At 31.4% G+C, this 6642-nt stretch overlaps 1 long non-coding RNA gene across 1 annotated transcript; it reads left to right on the forward strand.

Annotated features, from left to right (window-relative positions):
* The first annotated feature begins 290 nt into the window (after positions 1-290).
* Positions 291-3876, forward strand: LOC118680936 (uncharacterized). Its single transcript, XR_004976578.2, has 3 exons — positions 291-661; positions 763-2347; positions 3179-3876. It is a non-coding gene; the product is annotated as an uncharacterized lncRNA (long non-coding RNA).
* Positions 3877-6642: the final 2766 nt, after the last annotated feature.

Below are 6642 nucleotides of genomic sequence, written 5' to 3' on the forward strand. Positions count from 1 at the left end.
ATTGCCATTCATATGAAATCTTTATTTACTTTTATATGTTCTAAGCACAGTCGTAGTATTTCAAAGAGCATAAGTCAATTTTCAATAGCAAAGCACTGCAAAAAGGACAAACGCGACAACATTGTCGCAAAATTGTGGATTGAAACAAAATGATTTTTCAAAACGGCGAAACTTTGTCGGCAAAGTTGTCATTTGGTTTTTTTCAACGTTTTGTCAGAACTCAATTTTTTGCTCCGCCCCGTCTTCGCGAAAACTCGCCGTTACTTCCGTGGCGTGCCACCATGGACAGAGGCGTTTCAACGGAGCATTTATATCATATTATTATATTGCTTAATTTGTATAGAAAAATACTGATATCTTAGGGTTTATTTACAGAATATTATAATATTTACGTAAAAATCACAATACACATAAATTCATACTTATTTAAACGTTTTTAAAATAAACTCGATTATTAAAAATAGATCTGAAATAATTATGTGGTAGTGCACCCTCCCACCCCTCATTGCTTGCGATCGTTCAACTTGTTTCGTTCTAGCTGTTCTCGGAAAAAGCTAAAAGTGTAGACAAAAGTAATTTTGTATAAATTCGCATCAATAAGGCAATATTCAATAAACCTAAACATATGAATATATTTTCCTGAAATATTCTAGTTATCTCAGTGAGTAAAATATGCTATTTAGATAACTGAATTGAGATCAGCTAAAATGTTAAATAATAAAATAAAATAAAAATAAATATAATAAGACTTATGATTTGCAGGATTCGATCGCAAGCGTTTGTATTCGTAATGGCTTAACCTTCCGGAAAAGCAAATCGCGGCCGCTTTGTCACTGTTTTATTGTTATCCTTTGCCTATTAGATAATGTTCATGAAACGCAGAAAAATATGTTGTAGAATTTATCTATTAATTACTTATTATATTGCAAATTCTGGGGCTTTAACCAATAGTCCTCCTATTTAATTTGAAGGATTATTTTAAATTACAAATATTATGATATTTTGGTAATATGCAATGTAAATCAGCAAGCGCATAATTCATGTAAGAAAATGTTAATAAATAGAGAAAGCGCAAATGTTAAGAAGTACTAATTAATTTTTATAAACCTTTTTTATTAAATTTTAATTTTTCCTCATTATATAAATGTTCTTCAAAATTTATTATTTCTTTTTGTTACTCTAATTTTCCCTAATACACATGCCAAAGAACATCTGCACACACATATATTAGCCGTTCCTTTATAAGGTGGTGAAAATTTGCTAGGTACCTTCTTAGTGTGGTTTAGTTTTTTGAGTTTGCTTATAAAGAGGGGAGGATTCCTTTTTGGCGTGGTGTAATTTTATTTTCGAATTTCCGCATTTTCGATGTTCTTTTTTAATAATTTACATTTTAGCTCAACTAACATTTGCGCCTTCTCTATTTATTAACATTCTCTGCCTCTAGTGCAGCAGAATTAGGAGAAGATTTGCACAGTATGCGAATGATTTTAAGCGGTGATTTTAATGTAAATTTTGCTTTGGAAGTAGCTCAACAACTTGTACAATTTTTAGAAAATTAATTTAATTTAAAAATTAATAATAATTCGAAAGACTCAACAACCAGATAAGGCACGACAATAAATGCAATTTTCTCAAGATATTTAAAAAAATTACAATCACGAGTTTTCATTTCATATATTTCATACTACAAACCAATTGTATATTTTCTTGAACATGAAAGTATGGAAGCGAATAAATAGATATATTATAAATGGTGGCGAAAACATCAACTATCGTTTTTCATTAAACTAACACCCTTAAAAATTTCAGAATAATGAATAGTGGTTTCTGTTATCGGGGAAATATTTCTATCTCATAAAACTTGTTGGTCAGGGTGAGTATTTTAATTGCAAGTGCCCATCGTTTTTGTTAAGAACCCTTTTGTCAGATGGAGATCTTATTTGCTGCCACTTTCGGCGTAATTGGCGTTTTTCTGCTAACATGATTTCTTTGCTATACTATGACTTGTGTGACGTTTATTTTAATTGGTGTACTACTTCAGGCTGCATATTGAATTGTGTTTGTCCAATTTAAGACTTCTTTATCTAACTCGGAATGATATAAAAGCTTATTTTGACGTCATTATCAACATCAGACAGCATTTGCTTACAGTATTTCCAGTCAGTGTTTTTATTTTTTAATGTAAAAGGCGGTTCCTTAATAACAACTCTTTCGTGTAGTGTTAAATATATCAGTGAATGGTCAAAGGTCATATCCAAATGCTTTCTATGCACATATAATTTGAAGAGATATGTTTGGTAATGAATAAATCAATAAGATCTGGTATTCCAAGTGGATCTGTTGGCCAGTAAGTTTGTATCCCAGTAAATTATACTGCACCAAATCAATTGAAGAGCTTTTTGGTGCCCTTTGTTTTACATTATAGTCACCATCCACCATAAATCTGTTTTTGTGGCTATTGATCAGTTCTAGATACCTATTGCATTTTATTTGATGTCTTGAGGGACTATAAACCGCTGTAGGAGATAAGTTGTTGTCGCTATCTATCGTTAAAGTTATTGCTTGAAATTCTTCTGTATTTTTACGGTTTTTCATGGTGTTTAATATTGCTTCTTATTATAATGATAGCTTCTCCGCGTGCACAATTATTCGGAGGTATTGCATGATATATTTCAAAGTTTCTGAATTTAATGTAAGTTTGCTTGCTAAAATGGGTCTCAGGTATTAAGCATACGTCAATTTCCACCGTGTTAAGTATTGTTTCTAGCTCGTTGTGGTGTTTAATAAAGTCGTTTGCATTTCATAGCCTAATTTTTAAGAATTTAGTCATATTTAGTTAACCGTTTTTGTAATTTTTATTTATTCCTTTTAGATATTTGCAAATTTCGAGGGAAAGTTCTCAATCTATCACCATTTTAGTTTTTAAATTATAAAACTTAAGTTCCCTAGTAGTATTCAGTACCAAATTAATGAATTTAAAATATTAACAATTAATATTAACTATCTATAAACCATATATAAACTTTTTATCAAAAAAATAATAATAATGTAATACATATATGTATTGAAACGGATTTCTAGATAAATCGTCTACCTTATAACTTACTCTTAAGTTCGATCACTGGATTGTTAAAAAAGAGTCCCAATTTAATGGCTATACACTTATCTTTATTTCTAGTTCCAACAACTTAACACTTGTTGCTCGTTGTTCGAGCTTACAACTTCTTGTTTATGTCTCAATTGCTCGACAAGACTCTAACTAGAGCTGTGTGTGTTGCACAATCTGGCAGCCCTTATATAGTACATCTTTAATAAAACTTCGCCTTTAGAGCATTCTGGCAACTACGAATTCGCTGTCTCGTTGCTTCTGGCAATTTATCGTCGGTTCGATTTTGTTCTATCATCAATGTTCGTCACAGTATATATAAATGTTAGCAAAAAATTTATTGAAAGAAGAAAAATTAAGTTTGTAATGTATATGGCATATGTATATTTAAAAGCAAATCTAAAAGAATTACTAAAAATTTGCAAAAATAGAAAGTGATAAACATGTAAATTTAAAAAAAAATATTTAAAAAACAATAGGGATTTCAATTTTTTATTTAGAAGGTAAGCAATACAGTGGTGACTAATTAATAACCAAACAAATAACCCATAGCTAGTGACGAGGTAACCGGTGCACCAGTTCTCTGTAACCAATGAATAACCAAAAAAATAACCTAAGAACCAGCTTTCTGTAACTTATAGGTAACCATAGCAATAACCAAACAAACTATTTTAAGTAACAGGTGGCTAACCAAACAAATAGCCAATAATACGTATTCTTCGTGAATTATCAAAACTTGATAAATAAAAAATATATCAAACAACACAGATGATGGGTGAAGTGTTTGCTTAGTAACAGATATGATCATGGTTTCAAGCCATGTTTGATAAAATTGATTTTCAAAACTTCTCTCGAACTTAAATAAATTTGCAAATTATTTAATTTACAAATAATTTCGCCTGTATTCCACAAAAATTCATGAGACCGATAAAACTTTATTACTTGTATAATTAGACTAGAATACCCCGTCCACGCGTTGCTGTGGCTATTTGTGTTTAATTTGGAAGTGATCCGCGTGGTTATTCTTACACCGCAAATAACGTATTCGTTTTTATATATAAATACAATCAGCAAGAATAGTTTATAATTAATGTATACCTTAGCCACAGCAATGCGTGGACGGGGTCCTCTAGTCTAGATCATTCGTAATTTTTAACAATAACTGACGGTATCATTGGAAAATGTGGCAAGGGGACCATTTCTCCATTTTAATTTTCCTGTCAAAATGGTTGGTACTATAATATTTCTTTTATTCTTTTTATTTACCAAACGTGTACTGTTGCATAATTGAGGTGAATTGAAATTACTCTTAATAATTCTCAACCGAAGATTATGTGATGTCATTCCGAGTATATCTAGATAATTTATGTTTTTATTTTCATTCAATAGTGGCAAATCATTTAAGATAGACGATTCTAAGCTATATCCCCACCAATTTTCAGACAAATCGATTAAACCGTTCTTGAGTTATAAATATTGTAACTAACACGACTCTCTTTTATACGAGTATATATATATAAGATTACGAATTGTTTATATAGTGCCGTTTCACATTGGGATTCAAAAGATTCTGATGTTTTTCAAATTTTTTTTTGGTGTCGCTCTGGGCATTCACACGGTCAAAAAGAGTCCAGCAACTCGAGTCTAGTTTTTCTGCATTCCTTTTCACAAAATTTTCGTAAATATTTGTGCGGTTCGACTGCGCAACACTGCGTGCTGCGTATTTCATTTGTATGTTGAGATGATGGTCACACATTTTGCTTGCAATGAATTACCATGAATATGGTAGAACAATATGCTTAATACAAGTACCTACCCGCTAAATAGTTTCAAATACTAAAGACGGGAATTCCCTAATCCACAAGAATGTATTGAATATCCGCTACTAATATTTTCAAGGCCAAATTTATAATAGGAATTTGCTAATCTTAAAGTATTAAAAACTCATAATTTCTTTACTCCGTATTAAAAATTCATAATTTCTTTACTCCATAATCTATATCTTAATTTTCTCCTTATTTACAATTTTTGAAAATATTTCTATTATTCTATGCATACATATTTGCATATTACATACAAAAATAGATAACAGAACTCAAATTTGCGATCGAATTCATTTGAAACCGAGCGCTCTTGCAACCATTCAAAGAATTTGAAAGTGAAAAGGAATACTGAAAAGGGTAGCAGCGAGCTGTTACGAACAAGAACACAAAGCGTACCACCCGAACACGAGTGGCACGGTCCTTTCGTCTTTCCTCGTCGTCCCCTCGCCCACAATAAACTGGTATGAGACTCTTTTGAGTCCCTGTGTGAAACGGCACATAGGAGTAAGAACCATCTTCGTGCTTCAAGCAATATTCTAAAAAAAGAATAAGCGAAATCGATTCAGCTGTTCTCGATATTAGCGCTTAGCAACAGTGATTCATTTTATATTATAGATTAATTATTAAATATAATAAAACGATGTTTTAAACGCGGTTTATTTAATAGTTGTAATGACGTGAATTTTATGTCGCGTTCCGAGACTAAAAGATAAGAAATAATATCGCGAAGCCAAACAAATTAAAAATCAGTACTAATTATCTATAGATCTTACATTTTTTGACTAGTCAATTTGGTCGGGTTCGCGATATTATCACTTTTGTTGGGTTTCCGAACGCAACATTAGTTCCTCCAAAGCGAACACTGATACTGTTTTGACAGATACATAATTATGATTGAATTTGAACTTTGTGCAGCGATAATAAATTGCAACTTGACTCTTCGACGTTAGGAACACCTGAAAATTATTTGCATTTTTCTCGCCGTAAAAACCATCCTTGGACTTCGACGAACATTAAAAAAAAAAGAATTGTTAAAATTGGTGCAGGCGTTGTTGAGTTATGCGCTTACGAACACATTTTGGGATTCATTTTTATATTATGGATTATTATTTATGGTAATTTCACTTCCATTTTATGATCCAAACACCGCCGGCATGTAATTAAAAGAATTTTGCCTTTCAATTTTACCGTTTAATTTAAATTTGGTACAATATTGGGTGTTGTTGTTATTACAAAGAAATTCAAAATGCAAACTGTTGACAAGAATTTGCTGTCTCAGAAATTTCCGAGCTACAATAGTAGACTTGTCAGTTCTAAGAACGTGAGAGAATTCGTAAAAAAAATATGAATGTATTGAGCAGGGACAAAGGGATAATATTAATATTATAGTTTCTATAACATACATTTCCATTTTAGCCAGATCAGAAAAAAAAATTTTTTTGGGCATTTTAAGTAAAAGCTCGGTTCCCCAGTAGGCCTATATCACCCATTATTGATTTATTTGCCTAAAAAAAAAGTAAAAAACAAAAGGATAACAGCTCACATGTTTTTAAATTACTGTAGCTTCTGGCTTTAAAAGCAGCTTACAGTTCTAAGCTGTCCTGGCTTAGTCGTCTTGTCTTTAAATATGGAAATCCTGCGTGTGACTGAAATCGCCACAACCGTCTTAAACTAGTTATATTAGTTAACCACCCCTTGATAAAATTTAAATTA

The sequence above is a fragment of the Bactrocera oleae genome, chromosome 3 (assembly GCF_042242935.1).
Source record: "Bactrocera oleae isolate idBacOlea1 chromosome 3, idBacOlea1, whole genome shotgun sequence".
Taxonomy (NCBI): Eukaryota; Metazoa; Arthropoda; class Insecta; order Diptera; family Tephritidae; genus Bactrocera; species Bactrocera oleae.